The sequence below is a fragment of the Nomascus leucogenys genome, chromosome 15, assembly GCF_006542625.1.
Source record: "Nomascus leucogenys isolate Asia chromosome 15, Asia_NLE_v1, whole genome shotgun sequence".
Lineage (NCBI taxonomy): Eukaryota > Metazoa > Chordata > Mammalia > Primates > Hylobatidae > Nomascus > Nomascus leucogenys.
Genome location: NC_044395.1, coordinates 54,597,764 through 54,623,816, shown reverse-complemented (window position 1 = coordinate 54,623,816; position 26,053 = coordinate 54,597,764). Strand labels below are relative to the sequence as shown.

Genomic DNA, 26,053 nt, shown 5'->3' with positions numbered 1-26,053 from the left:
TTAACCCATTCTAATTTTCTGTGTTTCCCTTGATACAGGATGTTTTCTTGATCCCTTCACAGGACTCCCATCAGCGGTGCCCCACTTACTCAGTCCACCGTGCTCATCCCCTTGCGGGAGGGAGCACACAAGCAACGGAGTACAGGAACCAGCTGGCTGCTTTGGCACCTGCATGAGCAAACTCTGTTTACTCGGTCATGCTGCACCCCACCCCTCGTGGGAGGGAGTGCATAGGCGAGCATGTGCGGGAACCAGCTGGCCACTTCTGCACCGGCAGGAGGAAACTCCATGCAGGCCCTGCAGCAGTGACCAGGTGGGGGTACCAAGGCCCCAGAGGGTGTGTAACAATGCTCCCTTAGCTCCACCATCCACAGACAGCTATGTGTTATCAGCTCAGTGGGCCCTTTGCCTGGTCATGTGGGGCTGCTGACCTCCACCAGTGGGGGCAAAGGGTCAGTGTGACAGCCTTTTTTGGTACCCACACTTGGTGGGTCCTGAGTTCTTGTCCCTACCCAAGAAGAATGAGGTCATGCAGATGAATTGAAGGATGGTGAATGCAAGGAATTTTACTGAGTGATGAAAGTGGCTCTCAGTGGAGAAGAGAGCTGGAAAGGAGACAGGAAGGGCTGGTCACTCTCCCCTGGTGTCTCTCTGCCTCTTTCCTGCAAAGTCAAGTAACCTCTCACTGATGTCCAGCCATTGCCTCTGAAGTCAAGTCGCCTCTGCCCAACATCCAGGAGCTTCTTTGAAGTCAAGTTGCATCTCCCTGTTATCTTCTCTTTCTACCAGCTGCTTCTCTTTCTACCAGCAGAGTCTGGGGTCTTTATAAGCACAGGATTGGGGACAGGGTGAGTTGTAGATAGTTTTATAAAATGCAACATTTGATTAGTAAAAATACATTATTCAGAAAGTACCAATTGGGAGAAAGTGGGCAAACAGGGATAGAAGTTCTCACTTTGGGCTGTGGGTTTGGGGCTTTTCAGTTTGAGGGTGGGTCTTCAACAAGGACCTGTTCCTGTCTGCTTAGAGTTTCTCTGCCTCCTGACTCTGTCATTTTCCCCCCTGAAGAGGCACATCTAATTGCCATTAGAATATGGATGATGACAGATCTTAGATGCTTTCTGCTGACAATGGGCATTGTTTAGGGGAAAACGGCAATCAGATTTTCCTCAGAGGGCTACCTAAGGGTCCCCAGCAAAAGAGAGCCATCACTTGAGGCTCTGGTTGCATGACCATTTGGAGTTTGATGACCTCTAGGCAAAAAAAAAAAGTTGTTAAGTATACATGGATCAAATATGTGTATTATACAAAGAGGAGTTAAAAGGAAATAATCTAGTGCCAAAGATTACAGAAATAAGTTAAATATACTAATCTTTCTGAAAACAACATTGTACTCTGAGCTGTTTTGCCCTGGTAGGAGAAATTAAACCTTGTATGAGAGCAGTTAAACTTTAGAAAGAGAGATAACTGCTTAGGGGAGTACATATTTCCATGGGCATTCACAATTATAAAGGTGCCCCATGGTATAGAAAAGAAGGAAGATAAGAATAGCAAGCATAGGCAAGACTATAAAGGGAATATCTATGGAAGGTTAATTATTGAAACTATCTTTTGTGATTTTTAGCTTGAGGTCCCCGATCTTTTCACATTGTTGTTTTGGGTGCTCTTCTGGGTCGACGGAGGTAACTTCATCAGCTTCACAGGCCTTTACTCAAGTATAATGAATCCAAGAATCTACTACAATGAACTTTATTGCCACAGGAGTAGAAAGGAATACAGTGTAAATGTTCCTCCCAATCTGGGCTTATATAGGGAGAAAGGGAAAAAAGTACCTTTACTAGTACCAGATCCCCTGGGTTGAATAGAGGTGGCCCTAGTTCAGGGGATTGGGCCTCCAACAGTTGTTTGAGTTCCCATTGGAAATTGACCAAAGAAGTTATATGTTTAATTAAATCAGAGGTTTCTTGGTCTAGCAAAAAAATCACTGATGAAAAAGGCTGTCTCATTTCAAAGAGACTCAAACCCAGCTTTAAAGCGGTTTCTAACACATAGTAGGGCTATGGCAAGAAGGATAGTCTGGGAGATGAGTCCCCAGAGACAGTTTCTTGAGGTGCCTTTTGATGATATCATTTGTTTTTTCTACTTTTCCCAAGGATTGTGATCTCCAAGCACAATGAAGATGATATTGCATAAATAGTGCCCTTGAGAACCCCTTGGCGACAGCCACCTTGAACAAGGGACCATTATCGCTCTGGAAGTACTTAGGGAGTCTAAAGAGAGGAAGTATTGTATTAATTAGTACTTTTATCACATCAGAGCCTTTCTCTGTCTGACATGCAAATGCTTCTATCCAGTTAGTGAAGGTTATCTATCCATACTTGGAGGTACAGTATGCCCTTTGCCTTTGGCATATGGGTGAAATCCATTCCCCAGCCTTTCCACAGGTAGCATCCCATTCTTTGGGTCTTGGGGGAAAGAAGTCATCAATTGAGGGGATTAGTTTTAAGACAAGTCTTGCAAGCATTAATGACCTGTTTAACCATTTGTGTCAGGTTTTTACCTGAGAATGACCTCTGGCTAATTGATAGGTTTTATCCTTACCCAGGTGGAAGGTCTAGTGAAGGCTTTTTAAAAGCTTTCCATTGATTGGCAGCTGGTAGATGAAACTTGTCATCCTCCAATTGTAGCCATGCTGAGGACTGAGAGATGTATCCCCAAGAGGTGGTCCATTCTATTTCTACAGGAGAATATTGAGGTTTTATTTCTCTTATGGAGCCCTCCCAAATCAGAGAGGCTTCAAGTGGAACCAAAATCTGGGGCCCACTTTCTCCTTATTTAGCTGCTTGGTCTGCCAACCTGTCTCCCTCAGCTATTTCATCCATCCCTTTTTGGTGGCCTTTACAATGTATTACTGCCACTTCCCATAGGAGGAAAACTGAGGATAATAGTCTACTAATTTCTTGATGGTATTTAATGGGAGACCCGTTAGCTACGAAGAAGCTCCTCTCTTTCCAGATAGTGACATGCATATGAAGAACTAGGAAAATGTACTTAGAATCTTTATAAATGTTAACTGCTTTCCTTCTGCTTAACTCGAGTTAAGCAAATTAGCTTGGCTAGTTGAACACTTGTGCCTGAGGAGAGGGACACACTCTCAAAAACATCATTTAGGGTAACTATTACATATACCCTGCTTTATGGATTCCTTATTCTACAAAAGAAGTTCCATCCATAGATAATCCAGTCTAGCTTCTCTAAAGGGGTTTCTTTGAGGTCCCCTCTGGTCACATAGGTTTACACTACTATCTCTTTTCAATCATGTTTGAGTTCCCTACCTTCCTTGAGGAGGAAGGTGGCTGGATTTAGGGAGGGATGAATTCTTAATGGTACTGCAGATCCCTCTAATAGCAAAGCTTGATATCTAAGAAGGCGGTTGTCTGCTAACAAGAGATTCTCCCTCAGAAGACAGTAGTCCTGCCACATTATGTGGGGTGTAAACAGTTAAGTTATTCCTCATGGTTAACTTAGTAGACTCTGGTACTAGCAAGGATATCACTGTGACTGCCTGGAGGCAGGCTGGTCATCAACTGGCTACCAAATCAAGCTCTCTACTTAGGTAGCCCACAGGCTGCTAGGCTGGACCCTGGGCCTGAGTTGGAACTCCCAGGGTTATTTCCTTCCTTTCTGACACATAAAGATTAAAAGTCTTTCTATGGGAAGATTAAGGGCTGGTGCCTTAAGCAAGGACAAAGACCTGTCTAGTCCCCGGTTTCCAAATTAGAGGGTGAGTTTTAGCTGCCTCAGTCTCGTTAACTAGGTGATATAAAGAACGAACTATTTCAGTGTACCCAGGTATCCATAGTCTGCAGAATCCTGTAATCCCCAAGAATCCTCTCAGTTGCTTGAGGGCTTCGGGGAGGGGAAAGGAGGAGATGGGCTTAATTCTTTATTCACTTAATGCCCTGGTCCCCTCTGACAAGACCAGACCTAGGTACTTCACTGAAGTCTGACAGAGCCGAGCTTGAGATTTTGAAACCTTATTTCCTCTGTTACCCAGAAAATTAATAAGAGCCTTACTGTCCTCTTGAGAGTTTTCCTCAGTTGGGGCACAGAGGAGAATGTCATCTATGTATTATAAGACTTTAACCTAAAGATAAAGGAACTCAGAGAGGTCTTTTGACAATGCCTGCTCAAACAAGTGGGGGCTGTCTCAGAATCCCTGAGGTAACACTGTCCAGGTTAGCTGAGTAGTCTGGTTGGAGGGATCCTCAAATGCAAACAAATACTGGGAGTTGAGGTACAATGGTATGCAAAGGAAGGCATCCTTTAGGTCCAGGACTGTGAACCATTTAGTCCCCTCAGGTATTTGAGCTAATAGAGCATATGGATTGGGAACCACTGGGTGAACTGGAACCACAGCCTCATTAATGAAGTGGAGGTCCTGGACCAGTCTCCATTCCTTCTTGGGCTTTTATACTCCCAATATCTGGGTATTACAAAGGCTATAGCAGGGTTTGAGGAGGCCCTGCAACCTTAAGTATCGATGATGGCTTCCACTCCTTTCCTAAGTTCTGGTTTCAGGAGATACTGTCTCTGGTTAGGAAAGGAGGTGGGATCCTTATGGTGGATCCAGACCACTATGGCAGCTGTGGGTGGCTCGGCCAATTTTCCCTTGAATTGCCCAAATTTCTGGGTTAATAATGATCTTCACTACGGGCAGACAAAGAGTTTTTCCTGAGGCCATCAGGATGGTGGTCTCCATGTGAGCCAGAATATCCCTGCCCAGCAGAGGAGTTAGGCTTTCAGGCAAAATTAGAAAGGCACGGGTGAACAAGCGGTCTCCCCAACTACAACTAAGGGATTGGGAAAAACATCGAGTTAAAGGCCTTCCTGAGACACTCCTCACTGTTGTGCTGAGAGGAAGGGGGCCTGGATTGGTGAGGAGAACCAAAAGACCCACCCCAGAGTCCCTTTGATTTCTAGAATTACCCGGAGTTCTTGTATGTTAATGGTGGTCTGGACCACTGGAGCCAGGGGAAGGAGGCCTGGAACCCATCGGTCCTGCTGGACCATTTGAGAGATTGGCTCTGGACCTGGTAACCAGGGTCCCCTGGAACAGTCTGCCTTCCAGTGGTTCCCATTGCAGATTGGACAGGGTCAAGGTGGCTTCCTCATGCTGCCTGGGCAATCCTTCCTAAAGTGCCCTGGCTTGCCACATTTGTAGCAGTTAACAGGGGCACTTCAGGGATTCTGGGGTTTGTGGGCTTCATAGTAGCCATTAAAGCCTCTGCCACTTTCCTGTGTCTCCTTTCTCTCCCTTGGGCCTCCTATCTCTATTGTAAAAGATCAAAGTGACCACTTTCATGGGTTCTCTAAACTACTATCTGGTCCCAGGGCCTGTTTCTATAGCTTCTTCTTGATATCAGAGGCTGAGTAATAAATTTATCCTTTAGGATTAGTTGTTCCTCTGCTGAATCAGGAGATAGAGAGGTGTGCTTTACCAGGGCCCCTCTTAGCCTTTCCAGAAAGGCAGTGGGATTCTCATCAAATCCCTGCTCTAACATAGATAGCTTGGTACAATTGAGAGGCTTAGTTCTAGCCCCACATAAGCCCTCCATTATGTACACTGAAAGTGTTTCCTCTTCTATTCTTCCATCTCATCACTGGGATCCCATTTAGAGCCCTCTGATGGTACTGCTTCTCATCCAGTTAAATAAAGTTTGTCCCCTTCCCTGACACTATCTGAGATACAAAGCTCATCCTCAAATCTCTCTGCTGCTTGCAGAGCAGCCTGCCTCTCAGTTTTAGGCAGGGTTTGATCCAAAAGTAACAACATCTTTCAGGGAGAGTTCAAATGCTAGAGTTAAATTCTAGAAAGCCTCTATATATCTGTCAGGATCATCTGAAAACTTGCCAAGACCCCCTTAATTTTTCTTAAGTCCTGTAGAGTGAAGGGGATCTGGACCTTACTGGGGCCAAATTCACCAGGCGTCTGTTGGAGGGGCAAGAGTGAGGCTGGGGCTTGCCCAGGGTGAGGATTTCTAGAAGGCGGCAAGCAAGCGAGAGAAACTGGATAGGGAGGATATGGTGGACCCAGAGGAGCAGGGCCAGAGGGAGCTGGCTCCCCTGTTAGAGGTGCCTCTGGGGCTTGTTTCTTTAGTTTCCTGGGATTTCCCCTTGCAGCCTCTCCTAAGATGGCAAACAGGAGGGTTGTATCAATCCTACATTGGTGGAAAAGGCCTGGATTACCTGGCAAGTTAAGAAAGTCCCGCTCATATGGAGCCTCAGACCATTTGCCCTCATGTTTACAGAAAAGATCCAACTACCGATGGTATCAAAATGAATAGTTCCTTCCTGAGGGAGATCATAATTTCCTGCAGACCATAATTTGGCCAAACATTTGTGCAAAAGGCTATGAAGCGTATTTCCTCCAGAGTCTGAGGGTCAAACAGTCCCAGTGATTCAGGACACACTCCAGAGGAGTATAAACTGAGGATGGTCAAGATGGTTGGTTGCTTGTTCTGAAAGAAAGAGAAATAGGCATCTCTCATTTCCTTCCCCCTTTCAGCAAAAACTCAGTGTGTGAAGAAGAGAAAAAAGGGTGTCCCCCTTTTAGTCTTTCATCTTCGTATCCCCTTTTTAACCCCAAATTGCACATGGGTGCCAGTGCAACATGCATCCATGAGGCAAGGGGGCTGCTAGAGGATAGGAATTATTTGCACTCACCTACGCCTCCATTCCCCCTACTGTTGGAAACTTTTGGGTTCCCTGGGCCTCATCTATGCCATGGAGCATGGCCTTCTTACATGAAGCAGGGACTTAATAGGCAGGAATTAGTCCTGCCCATCTATGCTTTGCTTTTTGCCTGCCTTTGGATCCCTTATATCTAGTTTTCCTTTCTAGGGCTTCAACCTGAAGTTTGGAATAAAGTTGAGGACAAAAAGGTGTCTCAGGCGATACATGGATTCATTTAGATTAAGTCCCAGGGGGCCTTGCCACATTTTTAGTCATCAGCCAGCAGGGTCGCTCCTCCACTGCTTCCCTATCATAAGCAGAGTTCTAAGTTAGGAAAAAACGTCTCCTTGAATAGAAAAGGAAAAAGAAAAAAACAGCTTAAGCACAAGTTGGGTATGCTGGGGGAAGAACCTTTTGCTCTATGTAAATGGATTCTTTTAATCACTGATTCCTTCCTCTGGTTTGGAAGGAGCTAGACCCCTTGGCCAGGGGAGGAAAGACTCTGTGGGCACGTGGCAGGAGGGGTTGGCAAGTGGGAAACACCGGTCAACTAACCGTGTGGGGCCCCCGAGACTGGTCTGGGGCTCCTGCGGTGGTCATGGATCCTTGCCACCCCTTATGGCCGTTAGTTGCACCATGTGCATGCTGTGTACACACCCAAGCACCCAAGCTGGGAGAGGGAGCGAAGGGGAGCCGCCATGTGCTGTGCGTGCCTGCGGCTGACGGAGTGGATGTTGGAGTAGCATCTCTAAGAAAAGATGGAAATCGCATCGTTCTGAATTGCATATCTGATGGCTTAGCCAAATGCTCATTCTACCGAGTAATATTTCTGCAGGTTGTAGCAATATAACCTTAACATTATAAAAGGAGAGAAAGGAGTCATTTCAAACTGTGAAAGAAGAAAGGAAAAATATCATAGAAGACTCTGGGGGTATTGGCTGACACCCTAATAGGCGGTCGGGGGTTAAGCCAAGTCTAGGGTTCTTCCTGCAACACTGGGGAGTGTTGCTCAGCCAGATGCCTTCAATTACCCCAGGACTTTATTTCAGTCCCACATGACAGCTAGACCTCTGTGAAGAAAAACAGAGCCAACATTCCTTTCACCCAAAAGAGAGAGGTAGCAGGGTCACATCCTGTCCTCCATAGCTGTGTCATTCACTCTTAAGTGACAACTCAGAGTTTCAATGTGTCATTTGCCTTCAGAGGAAAGTCTGAGGATAAGAACTTTTGGGGAAAAAAAGCAGAGTCAGATCTGCATTTACTCACTCTTCTGATGAATCCCACATGAGCCCCCAAATGATGCATGATATTTTCTTGACCCCTTCACAGGACTTGCGACAGCGGTGTCCTGATTACTTAGCCTGAAGTGTTCAACTCTTCATGGGAGGGAGCACATGAGCAAACAAGTGTGGGAACCAGCAGGCTGCTTAGGTGCCAGCAGGAGCAAACTTTGTTTACTGGAGCCCGCCATGCCCCACCCCTCACCGGAGTCCTTTGCCTTCCAGCTGTATTCATTTAAGAACATGATTTTCTTTCTGGATATTGTTACCAATACCTTCCACTTATTCCATTAGGCCTAGAGATGGTAATCGTTTGTTACTACTTTGTCTTTGCAGTTCTCTAACACTCAAATTCTATAGTTGACCACCTTTAAAATAAACCCTCCTCAAATAATCCAATTTCAAGCGTGCCATCTGTTTCCTATTGGAACCCTTCCTGATACAGATGGTTTCCTGGAAAAGACATCCAAAATGAAGAAAATGAGGAAAGTACAAGGTTTAATAATTGGTGTAGGAAGAGGAAAGCTCACGTATGAATGCATGCCAGGGGGCCAGAATAAATGTGACTTATGTGAAAGCAAACTGAAAAACTAAGATTTCTATGCAATCAATGGATAATGAATATGATTATGACAACAACAATGATAAAAGCTGTCTCGAGTTAGCAGAGGCTTTGACTAGCGCAGGGAGTGGAGAAACTAAAATCAAGTTTGGAACCGGGAAAGGAACAAGTATTGAGTCAGCAACATTGGCAAAGGTAAGATACTAAGCTACGTATAGAAAGGTGGCCTCGCACCATGGGTGGATGTCAGTTTGTGGTACAAGGGAAACATTTCTGGGGAGGAAGTCGATATTTCAAACTGGTTTTTCATAAATACAGTCTGTGCCTGGGCTTTATGATAAATCATGCTTTCTGCCATATTAGTCATGCACCTATTTATCGCACATAATGGTGGTAGTGAAAGCTGAATTACTCTAAATGTGATAAAAATGATACTGGGGAGACGATGGGGTGATAGTGGTGGCACAATTCAGAGTAATGGTGAAGAAAGTGCTAGTGTTGGGAATGATATGTCAGCAAGACTGAACAGGAAGGTTAGTGAGGAAGACTTAAGATTGGCGTTCTATCTTAAGATGAGTGAGGTGGAACCAGGTTATAGAATCAAAGAAAGTGCTTGAGTCATTTCTGTTTCTCTGTAGTTACATTAAGAGCAATGGCAAATGAAGATGATCATGACAACAACAGTGATAAAGACTCTCCTGAGTTAGCAGAGGCTGTGACTAGGGTAGGGAGTGGTGAAACTCAAATCAAATTTGGAAAGAGGAAAGGAGCAAGTATTGAGTATTATTCATATTAAAAGCAATGGCAAAAACTGCAGTTACTTTTGCACCAACCTAATAGAACGATAGCAGTACAGATTGAGCAATCATTTGAGAAAGTACAACTGATGAGCCCAGTGTCACTGAACTAAGACATTGCTGAAGTGAATAAGCAAATTTGATAAAATTGCCAACACCCCATCATTTTATGTGGGTCTGTAATTTCCCGCCTCTTCATTCAATAGTGATGAGACATATCACATATTGCATTAATGCTACTGAATGTGCACTCTTTTTGCTGATGCAGTAGCTCAGAAAACTATTTCTCCACCTATAACTTGTTCAGAGAAACTAAGCCCTCTTTAAAAGCATTCATTATAAATAAGAAATTCACCATCGTATGCAAGAATAGTAAGAGTTCTAAATAGGTTTAATCTATTTAAGTTAAATAGTTTAGAGGTTGAAACATAATATTCTCCAAAAAAGAAAAATAAAATTAGAACTGATTGTCTACAATATGCCTTGGCTTGTGCTATGTGTATTAATTGTATTATTTTAATCTTTGTAGTATTTTAATTACTTAATATTTATCAATAGGGTAGCCATCTAAATTGGATGATGCTCCTAGTATAATGGTCATTAAATAACTTGACTGTTAACTCAGTACATAAAAGCCCTTGAAGATGAATGTCTAATATTCTTCTGATGTTATTTGAGAAGTAAAATTTAAAAATATATCCTAGTCATAGAGAGAGAAGTCAATAATTGAAGGAATCATTAGACTTCCTGGTCAGTTCAAAAAAGTTCATGTACCTCAAACAGTGGCTGAAATGTTTTCTTACTTTGATAAACATTTATTAAGTATCTACTGTGTTTCAGACAGTATACTAGGTGGGATAAATATATGTAAACTTCAAAAACTATTAAGTCATTAAAATCTCAATCAATCATACTATTTTCAGCAATAGAATGGAGTAAATAGGCTTTGGAGACTAGCCTGGAAATGCTACTCAATATCTTGGATTTTATTACCTTCAAAACTCAGGCAGCTTTTCAAAAGCAAAGAAAATGACTATGAAAATAATGTTTATTAATTGTGACAAGTAGTTTAACTCTCATATTTTATTTTATGATCATAAGAATTGAAAGGAGGGATAGTTTAGGTCAGTGCTTCCCAAATATTTTCGCATTGTGGTACATAAAAAATTATATTTGTACAGTACATTTGAGAAAACTAGGAGTTTGAGTTTATGTTTATCTTTTTGCCTTATACAAACACTATCATGCAGGAGATTCCCTGTTAATTATTTCCTGTGTTCAGTTACTTGTTACTTTCTTTCTATGTATCATGTCTGTTTCTTTTTCTCTTTATCCTTTCTCTTTTTGTGTTAACACAGATGAAGCAAATATTTATCTCAGTGTTTTGTTGATGATTTTTGCAACTATATGAAACTTGGCTTTTTAAATATTAGGTTTATATGGAAAAAAAAGTATTATTGGGAAGCCAAGGTGGGTGGATCAACTGATGGCAGGAGTTCAAGACCAGCTTGGCCAACATGGTGAAACCACGTCTCTACTAAAAAATGCAAAAATTAGCTGGGCATGGTGGCGCGCACCTGTAATCCCAGCTACTCAGGAGGCTGAGGCAGGAGAATTGCTTGAACCCAGGAGGTGGAGGTTGCAGTGAGCTGAGATGATGCCATTGCAGTCCAGCCTGGGCGACAGAGCAAGACCCTATCTCCAAAATAAATAAATAAATAAAATAAAAATTATTAAATATTCTAACCCTAATTTTTTTTTCACATTTTGACAAGAAATTTGAGTTTGTTACTATAAACATAATTTTGGCAAATAATATTTATATTTACAAAATTTTATAACACTTTTATAAGTTATTCTTTAAATGACATAAATTCCAGGTCAAACCATTTAAAATTAACATTATTTTAACAAACTAATATGGTTTATTATAAAATTATATTTATGTATTGTAATACTTGTTTTATCAAATCAAAATATGGAAAAGATTTACAAAAAATGCTGTTGCATTCCAACCCCATACCTTCCTACTCTCCTGGTTACCCCTCCCAAAGATGACCTCTTTCAAGTCTTTTAAAATAATGTATGTTTTATTTTCATTAATAAAATTCAGAAATTATCTTTGAATTGCTGTGAGAATGCCTGTGAACTTTTCTAATTGAAAAATGCCACTCCTTCCGCCTCCCCTCTCCCATTGTCTCAATATCATTATTAATTTTTGTATTTATATAGACTGTGCTTACATTATTATATGAAATGATTATATGAAAGATTATTTATAAACTGAGAATTGAAGTATATTTAATTATATTTCCTTTTCTACTTTTTGTTTTTCCTGAACAAATACTTGTCATTCTTGTTATTTGCTTATTTTGTTTGTACTCTTCCTGTATATTCTAAAATCCCCTCCAAACAATTTTTCAACAACTTCAGTCTCACTATGTAATCTGTCATTTCCTGTTTTTTCTTGGAGACTTTCCTGTTAGTGATGGCCATTCTCCTCGCTGGGCCAAGGGTTCACTAGCCTTGTTGCACAGTTTGATTTTCTTTTGACCACACTGACCCTGCCCAGAATGGCCACACTGGGCACTGGGTTTATGCTTATCTTCTTGCCTTATATAATTGTTCTAATGGAGGTGATTTGCTATGATTATTTTCTGTGTTCAGTTACTTGTTTCCTTCTTTGTATGTATCATGTCTTTTTTGTTGTTATTTATATATGCCACCTTCCTTTTCTCTTTTAACACAGAATAACCAAATATTTATTTTAGTGTTTTGTTGATGATGTTTGCAACTATGTTCCTTAGAGACATCACCCAGAAATATAAATTTTTTCTTCTACTGCCTTTTACCGGCTTTGGTGTCAGAGTATTACTGGTCTCATAAGATGAGTTTGGAAGTACTCCCTCATCCTCAGGTTTGTGGAAGATTTGCGAAGGATTGTTGTTACTTCTTCTTTAAATGTTCGGTAGGATTCACCAGTGAAACTCTCTGGCCCTGGACTCTTTATTGTTGGTACATAAAAAATTATATTTGTACAGTACATTTGAGAAAACTAGGAGTTTGAGTTTATGTTTATCTTTTTGCCTTATACAAACACTATCATGCAGGAGATTCCCTGTAATTATTTCCCGTGTTCAGTTACTTGTTTCTTTCCTTTATGTATCATGTCTGTTTCTTTTTCTCTTTATCCTTTCTCTTTTTGTGTTAACACAGATGAAGCAAATATTTATTTCAGTGTTTTGTTGATGATTTTTGCAACTATATGAAACTTGGCTTTTTAAATATTAGGTTTATATGGAAAAAAAGTATTATTGGGAGGCCAAGGTGGGTGGATCAACTGATGGCAGGAGTTCAAGACCAGCTTGGCCAACATGGTGAAACCACGTCTGTTGGGAGGATTTTGATTACTGATTAAATATACATACTTACTTTCCTGCTCAAATTTTCAACTTCTTCATGATTCAGTTTTAATAGATTGTATGTTTTCGGCATGTATTCAATTATCCTAAGTTATTCAATTTGTTGGTATAGTTCAGTTTGTTCTGATCCATTTTATTTCTATGTCATTAGTTATAATGGCTTCTCTTTCACTTCTTTGCATTCTGCCTCTTTGCATTTATTTTTGCTTCACATAATAATTGTAAAAACTCTTTTTCTGTCAGTTCTCTCTTCCTTGACATTATGGGCACACAAAGAAAAATCCTGAATTCTTTATAGAGTTTGATGAAAGCTACTAATGTCCCATTATGAATCTTGTTTTACAAAATAGTCCAATGAATATATATGGTAATTGAATTGAATTATATACAATAAATTTTATTCGATTAAAATTAAGTAAATGTTCCCTTTATTCTTAGCAATATTCGTAAGGAAATACAAAAATATATGTAATGTCATTCCTTAAAATATTTAAGAGTCAAAACACTAAAATTAGGTACAATGAACGCTGATGGTGTAAAGAGGATTAATTTTATATTTTCCACATGGGGAAATCTGTTTCATAAGCTTTTCAAAAGCTCCAGTTTTTCTAATATTTCAAAGACAAAAGAATTCCACATTTTCTCTTTTTTTTCATTTCTGCTTGCAAGCTGATGAGGTCTTTCCTGAACTCATATCTGTCTCTTTATTCATTGTTATAAACTGCCTGGAATAATCAACAAACTGTAGCATTCTAGTTCTTTTTAAGTTCTTCTCATAGAGATATGGGTTCAGTAGGTATATAATCTACTTTCCCAGTTAATGCAGGAGGTATTATTACCAAATATTTTTCCATTGTGTGCACAAGTCTTCAATTTTCTAGTTTTTGATACAATTTTCCTAGCTGTTTTTCAGTCAATCAACTAAGCCTGTAGCAGGTAGTTTATCTAATCTTACAGCAGCACCCCCTTTAGATAAAACTAACAGATGTAATTATTATTAATTAAATTTTCTGTTTTGTACATAGCTTATTTTTTTGCCGATGTAGCAATTCCAAAGAGGTATTTTTCATGTGACCTTTTTCATGGTGATTCAGGGAACAAAGCCATTTACATTTTGTGGCTCTACCATTGCTTAAAAAATGGGTTAGAGGCCAAAACCTGTTTTTATATAACTCGTGAGCTGGGAATGAACTTTATGTTTTTTAATAGTTGAAAAAATCAAAAGAATAGTAATACTTTGAGAAAAATATAACCGTACATTTTAGTGTCCATCAATAACATTTTATTAGAATGTTAATTTGTTTACATATTGTCTAAGGTTGCTGCTTTTATTCCAAAATGAGAGTTGGGTAGTTCTGACAGAGACAGAGTAACTGTCTGGTCCTCAAATCCTAAAACATTTATTACCTGGTCCTTTACAGAAAATGTCTGTCATTCTCTGCCTTTGAGATTCAAAGGAGTGTGTGTGTGTGTGTGTGTGTGCACGCATGCACACCTGTGCATGTGTGTGATGTGATTCCTGCTTCCCAACAACGTTACTCTATAGAAAAAATGTACACCATTTTGTTGGGTAACTAGCTGCCTTTGCAGTGGTCTGATTCAAAACCCTACTCCACAAACCTTTAAACTGACAATACCCTTTTCCCCTTGTCTCTTACCTCACCATGGTAATCAATTTAATTGGATTAATATCCTGCCTCATAATAAAATATCAAATATAAACGACTCAGGGCCTTAAAATGAATGTAACCAATGGTTTATACAAAAACAGCTCATAGATTCTAGCCTGGAGCTGGTTTTTCATGGGGGTAAATGTGAACTACCATGAGCCAGAGACTTTTATGTGAGTTACCTTATTTACTCAGGACAACAAATAAAATAGATGTAACCATTCTCTTTTATAGTTGTGGGATATGGGGTTCAAAGAATTAAACCAAATTCCTCAAGAGTGTATAGCTGGAAAGTGATAAGATCAAAATTCAATATTAAATTTTGAATATTACCTCAGCCTATGTTTTCACCATTTCCCCAATTTGTGATACCTGTTCAAATTCAAGAAGGAGGATGGGCTTAAAACAGAGGATCTTGAGAAAGGAAATGGCCATCTAAAAATGAAGACCTGAAATAATTTACCATCATCACAAGAAAAATGACATGCAAAATGTTTTCATCCTTTGGAAAGTGTGATGGGTTTTATTAGATTTATGTATTCAGTTGAAATCATCTTTGACAAGCTGTCTCTGGAGTATGAAGTCTATATGACAAAACCGTCATTAAAATAGCCAACTGGAGTAGTTAATAATAGTTAAACTAGTCTCTATGCAAGTTTTTATCTGCCAGATTTAAAATATTCAACACAGAGAAAAGGTGCTTAAATAATGGTTACCTTTAGAAGATAGTAGTTGGCACTGGGAAGGGGCACAAAAAAAATAAGTCTGGAGTGCTGACAGTATTTTATGTTTTCATGAGGGTAGTGATGACAGAAGTGTATCTACTTTATAGAAATTCATCTGTCACCTAAAATTTGTGCACCTTAGTGTGTGCATTCCATGTCAAAAATATTTGATAATAGATTTCAACTCTTAGAAGGATATAATATGTCATAGCAGGCCAAACATTCTCTAACAACTAGAAAAAAAACACTTTAGTATTTTAGTTTTAAAAACATCAGAAATCTTAACAAACAGTCAAGAATTAACAAATTAAAATTTCAAAGCAGAGAACCTTCGTTAGGTGAACTCATAATCTCTAGCAGAACCCTTCCTTGCCTTCCTCTTCTCCCTTCTGCCCCACCCCAACAATTTCCCATTGCCTGTGTAGGCTAAGGATTGAGTCTGGCACAAGCAGAGGGCCTTTGCAAGGGAAAAGGAAATCAGCAAGGCCAGGCGCTGTGGCTCATGCCTGTAACCCCAGCACTTTGGGAAGCCGGGGCAGGTGGATCACCTGCAGTTGGGAGTTCGAGACCAGCCTGACCAACATGGAAAAACCCCATCTCTACTAAAAATACAAAATTAGCCGGGCATGGTGGCGCATGCCTGTAATGCTAGCTACTCAGAAGGCTGAAGCAGGAGAATCACTTGACCCCAGGAGGTGGAGGTTGCAGTGAGTCAAGATCTGTTATTGCGCTCCAGCCTGGGCAACAAGAGTGAAACTTCATCTCAAAAAAAAAAAAAAAAAAAAAAAAAAGAAAAGAAAAAAAGAAATCAGCAACGCATTCAGTGGCCACATACATCTGGAGAAACAAATTAAATACTTGGGAACCTCAAACTCAAAGATGGTTTACAAATTCTGAATTCTAGGGTTGTCCAGAGGCTGGGGAATTATAGCGCTTTCAAAAGGAAAAGGAAAATGAAATCTTCTACAGTTTGTGTGTGTGTGTGTGTGTGTGTGTGTGTGTGCGTGCGCGCACCTAGGAAGCAATATTCTTCATGGGAAGAGATCAACTTCAATTATATAGCAGATATTTTCCTCATGATATTTATCAGAATATGAAGTTTCTTGGAGCATGAAGTTGGAGACTTGGAAACCTCTCAAGGTTAGAGATACGTCACCTAAAGTTTTTGTAAGCTGAGAGGGTAGATACTGACCAGTTTTCCAAAAAAAAAAAAAAAAAAAGAAAGAAAAGAAAAAAAGGAAAAAAATCAAGTTAGCTAGAAAATGCTCAATTCCTGATTTAATTGACCCAATCAATCCCCTACCCAATCTGCCTAAATGATGAAGGGGGAAACCTTCCTGGAAGTAGATAGCTGGTCTTTCACTTCTCGAAAAACCTTGACCTCTTCATGCAAATTGATACATTTCTTTCTAAGTGACTGTCTTTTCATAACAAGGTTTTAGTTTGTCTTCTATGGCAATTGAGCCATAGGAGATATTTTACTCTTAATCCTAGGTCAAGGCACTTTACTTCCAAAGTGTCATATATTCTGAAGAATAAGATCTGCATTAGCAAGAAACATGCTTTATGGAAATCAGTTACTCCTCCTTGGGCAAGCTGAGTTGACTGATAGAATTTGATGAATGTATGTTGGATTGAATTGAGCAATCTTTTCAAGAATTTAGGGCAGTTTTTAAAAACTTTTTACTAAGTATAAAAATGCTTACAAAGACTAAACGATTGCTTCTAATCAAATAGCAAATTATTAACTGAGCTGAGAGACTACAAGACACACTCCGGTGGTTTCTGGATATTGTTGGTATGCATCAAAATTACTTGGGAAGGTTACAAAGCAGATAACCACGTCCCATAAGAATTGAGAAAAACTGCTTCATTGAAAGAGTTCAGACTTTGGATTCAGATGGATCTGAATTCCAGCTTTGCCTCTGATTAACTTTAGAACAATTATTTAGAATCTCTAAACCCAATTTCTTCAGTTGTCAGAAGAACTAAACAATCCTTGGCTTATTCCTGGAGCTGGTGTAAAGGTTAAGTGACATACATAAATACTGTTAATCCCAAAGTATCTGAGACAGGTCTCAATCAATTTAGAAAGTTTATTTTTGCAAGGTTAAGGACGCACCTGTGACATACCTTCAGGAGGTCGTGATGATGACATGTGCCTAAGCTTGCTTTTATACATTTTGGAGAGACATAATACATCAATACATGCAAGACTTATACTGGTTCCATCTAAAAGGGTGGGACAACTCATAGCAGGGGCTTCCAGGTCATAGGTAGATCTAAAACTTTTCTGATTGGCAATTGGTTGAAAGAGTTATTTTCAATATAAAAGAATGTCTGGGTTACAACAAGAGGTTGTGGAGACCAATGTTTGATCATGCAGTTGAAGTCTCCAGGTAGCAGGCTTCAGAGAGAATAGATTGTAAATATTTCTTATCAGACTTAAGGTCTGTGTTAATGTTAATGTTAGTTGGCTTTTCCGGAATTCCAAAATGGAGGAGGATATAATAGGCACACCTGACACCCCCTTCCCATCACAGCCTGAACTAATTTATCAAATTAACTTTGGAATGCCCTCGGTTGAGAGAAGGTGTCCATTCAGAGGGTTGTGGGGCCTTATAATTTTATTTTTGTTATAATATATAAGATAGCATGCAGCACATAATACATGCTCAATAAATATTTATTTACTTTCCCTTCCTTGGGCTAGAACCCATTCCCACCTACCTTTTAGCCCTGTGATCATTTTGGTAAATTTAAGTAGAAATCTTTTGAATTGGTCAAGTCTGTTGAATAGCCACACAATAGGCAGATGATGGAAACTCACAAAACGGATCTTAGATACTAGAAAGAACTTTTCCGGATTCTGACTCACCCAGAAGGTATAAAGGTCCAGGACACATGGGTAATAGTAGCCAGCAAACACACAGAACATCGGGGCCAAGACAAGACCAGTAGTTTGGCTTACAAGTTCCAAAAGTTTAAGTAACTGCCTTGAGGAAACAGGGTAATTGGAAGTAAATTTGACAGAGAGCTTGTGAAGCAAGCTTTTCTTAGGCAGATGTGTTAAAGAATACCCTATGAGAAACAACTGCCTGCAAACTTAGTGAATTTCAGAATTCAACCACCACCTCTGACAGGTTCTGTGACAAGCAAAATCTATTCAGGCCAAGAAAAATGGATGGTCTTTTTCCTTCTTTTAATTGCACATTCTCATTTCTCTTACTCTTTACTAATGGATTGTTATAAAATTTAGCCAAATATCCTAGCACTCTAGGAAAATCATTCAAAATAAAAAAAAAATCAGCAATTAAAATATAAAAATACTATTGATTAATCTTGTGCAGATCAATACAATTTACAAAGCACTTTACATATGCAGTATCCTCTAGAAAGTATATGACAGCTACATTATGTAGATATTATCATCATAATTAACTTACAAGTGAGGATACTGAAACTTAGAAAGGGTAAGCAAATTGCCAAACTGGCAAGTAACAATGCGAGGATTTAATTCTGTATTTGTACTCTTTTTATTTGTCCATTTAACTATTTATTTAATTATTGCAGAAATATTTATTGATATCTTACTGTGTGCTAAGGTGCTGAGTGCTTGGTATTTAAAAGCCAAAGAGCATAGTGCTGATTTTCAAAGGAGTCATAGATCAAGATGGGGATAGAGTTTTAAAGAAGTAATTCCAATTATGTATGATGAATTTAAAAGAGTAGGTAATTGAGAAATTAGATGAGATACATTGCTTAGATTATCAGCCAAAAATTACAGTTTTTATTCAATGGGTAGTTACTATGGTATTAAGTCCTTTAAAGGTATTATTTCATGTAATCCTAAATATATTGTATATATCAGGGATTTTTATCTCATTTTCTAAATGATTAACCTAAGGTGCAGAGCAGTGATAACAAGTCATGGTTGCAAAGCTAGTAAGTAATGAGAACTAGGTCTGTTTGCTTCCAAAGCTCCGGCCCACAACCATTATATATATTGTATCTGAGACAGTCTTCCAGGAGGAGATGCTTTGGCTTGGTGCTGAAGGCTGCAGATGTTTATTCACTAGATATGTTGAGAATGATACTTCAGGAGAAGAGAGCAGCATGCACAAACTCTAGAGGTTGGAGACAAGCTCCTGGGTCTCTGGAGCCCCATATAGTTCAGTATTGTTGATTTATTAACACCCTTGAAGAGTGTTGAGCTGTGAGACTCAAGAGATAGCCCTTGACCATATCACAGGCTGTCCTAGAAAGCCTACGAGATGAGTGGGAGTGATTCAGAATCACTAGAAGATCTAGACCTCCAAAGTACACAGTAGGATTACTACTTTGGAGTAATTAAACTGTAAGATTGTGATTCAGTCTACCATTCTGTAGCTAACCAGTAATTCACCCAATTAAGACATATTCTTACATTTCTTAAAACATGTCCTTGAGTACAGAAATGAACAGAATAGGAAGTTTGATGGAAATAATACAACACAGATGCTGTTCAGTTAGGCAAGCCTTCTTGCTTCCTCTAATTTTTTTTCTGTAATGAGAAATGCTAGTAATGAATATAATCTACACTGGTCACCAAAATTTGTGAACATCCCATATAGCTTCATATCAAACTGTGTAGTACATTGTGAAAGGCAAGAAACATACACTTAGTTATTTATTATACCCACCCCTAATCACCCTTTGAGGACCTAACCCTCCTGGTCTGTTGGCATAATAGTAGCAGGTTTTTTTGTAGCGCAGACGTCAGTCTGATACTGACTGCTTCCTCACAACAATTTAGGGAAGGGAAGGAAGGCCTCGGGCTTGGACTTGCTTACTGAAAACAGGACTGGTGCTGGGGGAGCTGACTGACCTGCAGATCTTGAAGGAAGGTTGAGTCTGACTGAGGGTTATGGTCATAACAAGGTGTGGTCCAGGCAAACAATGGGTGAAATGGTAGTTATTCTCCACAGGGGAAAGAGCACAGAGGCCTCGAAGAGGAGGAGAAAGACTAGGTATCTAAGGGTTCAGGCAATCAACTGTTGGAAGGCTGGTCACAACAGGGCACGAATTTCATGCCTAAATATTGTCCTCTGCCTCCAGCCTAATGTTTTTACTTTTCTTTTGCTTTTTTTCAGAGATAGGGTTTTGCCCTGTCACCCAGGCTGGAGAGCAGTGGTGTGATCAATGCATGCTGTAACCTCAAATTCCTGGCTGTGATTGATTTCTCTGCCTCAGCCTCCTGAGTAGCTGAGACTACAGGTGCATGCCACCACACTTGGCTAAATTTATTTTTTATAGAGATAAGGTCTCGCTACATTGCCCAGGCACTGATCTTAAACCCCCAGCCTCAAGTGATCCTCCCACTTTGGTCTGCTAAAGTGCTAAGATTACAGCTGTGAGCTGCAGAGCCTGGCTCCTCCAGTCTAATTTCTGACTGACAGAAAGCAGTCTCATATTCCATTTCCAGTGAGAAGATAGTTACTGCTCTGACCAAAACAAGGCTTTTTTTGTTTTACATGCCTAAAAAAATGGCCACACGTAAATTCCACATGGTTCATTAATTATTCTCCAATCCATGTTTCTCACATGTTTTGCTACATTAAGTTTCCTAAGGAGGTTCCAGTCATCATTTTTCTGCTCCAAATCTTCCCATGTATTCACTGCCTTCTACAATATGGCTGCAGTTTTAGTCTAATCTCTATTACTTTCCCACAGACAGGTATCACATATAGTATTTTATCATCAAAGTAGATTATTTTCACCACCACCTCATGTTTATCTCAGGCTTTGCTCTTGTTGTGACTTTGCTTATATATTCCCTAGATCTCTAGATGTGCTAATTCTACTCATTAATTCTTCAAGGAGCTCTTTTCATGAAGCATCTCCTTAACTGTATCTAGCTGATTATCTCTTCTTTTGAAATTTATTTTATTTACACTTACTACTTCCACAGAACCAAAATTTCTCATAAATAATCAAGAAAAGTATACTCCATGAAGAAAAATACATAAAGGCTCATTTTTAAGAAAAAAGGTATTTTGGTTTTAATATTATCTACGGAGCCGATACTCCATAAGATGCATTGGTAGAGAAAATAGTACTTTTTCAATAACTTCTCAAAAGTATATACTGTGGTTTTATTTTGCAAACTTACTCCAAAAATGGTGCTGTCCTGCTTTGCTGAAAGGGTTAATGAAGCTAAGTCCAGGCTCAATGAAGAGAAAACCCATCATTTATTAGTTATGTCTGTCATGGACAGTATGACCTGGGGAAACAAACTGGAAGCAAGAAGGCCAAGTACTTATTGTCACTGAATAAAATAGTAAAATAATAGATTATGTGCTGGGGTCATGAAATAAGGGAACCAAGAAGGGAGCATAAGTTGGTGGAAGGAATGCACTCTAGGGTCCCTTGACAGCCTCTATTCCTGGCTCACTCTCTGATCATGGGGAAATGACATAACCTTGCTTTGAAGCTGTGGAGGGAGTAGTTCTATCCAGTGATCTCTAAGGTATCTTCTATCTCTAACCATGATTTAAGATTCTTTTTCTAATTAGTGTGTTCAATGGCAACATATATTGTTGATCATTAATTATTTGTTTCTAAATATCACACCATTCATTGACCTGTCATTGTCTAAACATATCAAAAGCATCCCAAATCATAATCATCTCATCTGCAATTAATATCACCTCATATGAAAGATGAAATGTTAATATTGTGCTTTAAGTAGTATGAATGATTAGGTTAAAACGGCTGTTGGACTCAAGATCTGAAATAAATGTTCACATACATACATACATTTGCGGAATTTAGATGCTTATGAGAGCTGACATGATAGAAACTATAACTTCAAATTTTTCAAATATATATGAGAACTGGAAAAATTATGAATTAGAAGCAGCAGCATTAAACAAATATTTAGTGCTTTTAATTTGGAAAATGTTACAATAGTTACTATAAGAGGTGTAAAGGAGAGTTCTGAATTACCAGTTAGCTAACAGCCTAATCATACAGACGTGGCATTTTCATCAAATTCAATTCATGAAAAAAATGCACAAATACTATATACCAAGCATTGTATAAGCTATTCGGGACACAGTTGTGAACAGATAAATATTGTTCCTGTACTCAAAGAGACTACAAATAAAGGGCTCTTACAAATCGATTATTTAAAACCCTTAAATGAAGAAACAGAGATACAGAGGAATTAATTACTTTCTAAGATCAAAATTGTAGTTAAGTGAAAGAGTCAAGTTAATAACATATGTCTTGGAGTTCTGGTCTAATACTGCTTCTATGGCTCACATGGTAATATGATTATTTAAATTAAAGTATACTTTATGTACAGTGAAATGCACAGGTCATAATTTTAAAAGCTACTGTTTTGGAAAAGTATATGTGTGTATCCAACAACCTAAAGAAGTTATAGAACACTTATATTACCTTAGAAAGTTTTTTCATGTCCTCTTTCAACTAATCTTCACCCTCTCCACAGGCAACTATTTTTCTAATTTGTGTCACCATAAATTACTTTTGCTTCTTGAGTATTTTATAAATTATATACATATGTCTATTATCCATTTGATGGATGTTGGATGGCTCTAATATTTTTGTGTTGTTTTTGCTAATACAATTAGAGCTGCTATAAACATTTTGTACGAGTTGTTTTATGGCCATACATTTTCATTCCTCCTTAGTAAAGAACTAGGAGTATAATTGGGTGATTGGAGTAGGCTTATTTTTAATTTTCAAAAAAAACCCACCAGTTTTCCAAAGTAGCTACTCTATTTGATAGTCCTATCAGCAGTAGCAAGAGTTTCAGCTATTCTTGCCAATTTTTGTTTACAGTCTTTTTAATTTTAGCTATTTTCCTAAGTGTGAAATGGGATCTCATTGTGGTTTTAATTTGCATTTTTCCTGATAATTAATCATGTTGAGCATCATTTCATGAGCTTATTCTTCCTTCATATATCTTCTTTTGTGAAGTTTCTATATTCAAATGTTTTTCTCATTTAAGCATTGAATTCATTTTGTCTTTTTAACTTGTAGGATTTGTTTAAATATTCTAAATATAATTATATATATTATATATAACGACTGTGTATATAAATGTGTATACAGATATAGATATTCCCAGTCAGCAAGCTTCACACACACACACATGCACAGGCACATGCACATGCATACACACAGCCTTCTTATTTCTCTAAATCTACTGTTTAATTATCATTAAATAACTATTTTTATTATTTTTTTATTCCTGACAAAGCCCAAAATCCTATTTCTAATCATTTTATTAGTCATCGTTTCCCTTTCTAAACAACTTTTGCCATCCCAAGATTGTAAATATATTTTCCTATGTTTTCTTTTAGATTTTCTGATTTTATTTTTATGTTTTAGGTTACAGCCTCAGCAACAGAAAGTCAAAAAATGCCAGTACTTTACATAAACTCTGCCTCGTAGGTGGAAGAAGCATGGCTGGAACTGACATACGTCAGTGCACACTGCTATGGGAAATGGAGTGAATGGAGCATTAACTAAAACACATGGCATCACTTAGACAAAGTACCTTATTGGGAGGTCAAGATGTGACAGTCGAAGAGGACATTTGATTTTATTTATTTATTTATTTTTTATTTATTTATTTATTTTTTGAGACGGAGTCTTGCTCTGTCCCCCGGGCTAGAGTGCGGTGGCGCGATCTCTGCTCACTGCAAGCTCCGCCTCCCGGGTTCACGCCATTCTCCTGCCTCAGCCTCCTGAGTAGCTGGGACTACAGGCGCCCGCCAACACGCCCGGCTAATTTTTTTGCATTTTTAATAGAGACGGGGTTTCACCGTGTTACCCAAGATGGTCTCGATCTCCTGACCTCGTGATCCGCCCGCCTCGGCCTCCCAAAGTGCTGGGATTACAGGCTTGAGCCACCGCGCCCGGCCGACATTTTATTTTAATATGCCTCCTTCTTACAACCTCTCTTACTGGTAAACTAAAAAAGATAAACATAACCATAATATTACATTATATCAATAAAGTGAAAGCTACTATTTTTTATGTATTTGCTTTTGTTTTTATATTTAATGTTTATATAAATTATATACAAATATCATAATGCTATATATAGTGGTTTCATATAATGTCAAATGACTAGATTGATTGCTTTGATTTTTAAATAAAACAATCAAAACAGCCTGTTTTATTAAAATTGACCATTACTTGCTTGAACTACTACTATGTCCATTAGGCAGTTTAGAGACCATCATTAATGATAACAACATTAAAACAACACACACACACACACACCACACACACACACACACACTTGGAATAAATCCCTCCAGTGACAAAGTATGTATTCTAGTATACTTTGTGTCTTCAAAATTTTGCCCTAGTATGGGAATGCACTAACAAGTCCCATATTATTTATTAATTGCTAAATGGGTATTAATAAAAATAGGGATCACACATTTGCACAATGCCTTAAGTTTCCAAAGCTCATGTTTATTTGACTCCCATAAAGGTAGAATTACTTTGTAGAAGGTAGTAGACTACATTTGTAGTCTTTGTAGAAGACTTGGTAGAATGACCATTTATTTTAATTATTTTATCAAAAAGGCAAAATCCAAAAGAGTTAGATGACTTACATAAGTACAGAAAACATTCTGGCCGGGCGCGGTGGCTCACGCTTGTAATCCCAGCACTTTGGGAGGCCGAGGCGGGTGGATCACGAGGTCAGGAGATCGAGACCACGGTGAAACCCCGTCTCTACTAAAAATACAAAAAATTAGCCGGGCGTGGTGGCGGGCGCCTGTAGTCCCAGCTACTCGGAGAGGCTGAGGCAGGAGAATGGCGTGAACCCGGGAGGCGGAGCTTGCAGTGAGCCGAGATCGCGCCACTGCACTCCAGCCTGGGTGAGAGAGCGAGACTCCGTCTCAAAAAAAAAAAAAAAAAAAAAAAAAAAGAAAACATTCAGTAGTAGAGCCAGAATTTAATTATAGATCTTCATAGCTCAAAGCTTTGTCTCATGGATGTGAAATTCTGAATGTGACTGACGTGGAAATTATCTTAAATTCACCTTCAGACTGTTTTGAAGAGGGATGTGTCATTCATATCATTTACAGTCACTAATTTATAGTAAATCCATTTTATCATATATGGAACTCCTATTGACCAGTCAATCCTTGAGCCCTTTGTTGCAATGGATTAAAAGGCTATATCTGGGCTTGGCAGAAACGAGCAGTAGAATTATAGTCATGCATCACCTAATGACGGGGATACCTTCTGAGGAATGCATCTTCATTATGCAACTTTGTATCATGCAAACACTATAGAGTACATTTATGCAAACCTGGATGGTATAGCCTAATACACACCTAGGCTCTATGGTAAACTCTATTGCTTCCAAGCTACGAATCTGTACAGCATGTTACTGTACTGAATACTGTAGGTGATTACAACACAATGCTAAGTAATTTGTGTTTCTAAAAGTAGAAAAGGTATAGTAAAAATATGGTATTATTATCTTATGGGGCTACAGTCATATATGCATTTCATCATTAACTGAAATGTTATTATGCAATACATGACTATAGTGATACTGTTTGTGGGTGTGAGAAAAATAACTCAGTTCAGGCTCTAACATATACTTGTCATCCCTATGATAAGGCGTTGTCTTTTTAAGAAGACACACATTAAAAAGGATGTTGTTTAACCTATATAGTATGGTATCACCCATTCCCATATAGAGTGTGGCATTTGATGGATGATTAAAATATCATAGCATAATAGTTGTTGGCTTTTTAGGAAGGCATAGGGTGCACTTTATAAACAATCCAGGAGAAGAAATGTTTCATGCCATTAAACTT

At 38.8% G+C, this 26,053-nt stretch overlaps 1 long non-coding RNA gene across 1 annotated transcript in view; it reads right to left on the bottom strand.

Annotated features, from left to right (window-relative positions):
* The window catches only part of LOC105739097, a 496,370-nt gene that overhangs the window by 100,965 nt on the left and 369,352 nt on the right, over window positions 1-26,053 (bottom strand). The window contains exon 6 of the long non-coding RNA XR_001114967.1: window positions 20,059-20,176. This is a non-coding gene — a long non-coding RNA (uncharacterized LOC105739097). The remainder of the gene's footprint in view (window positions 1-20,058; window positions 20,177-26,053) is intronic.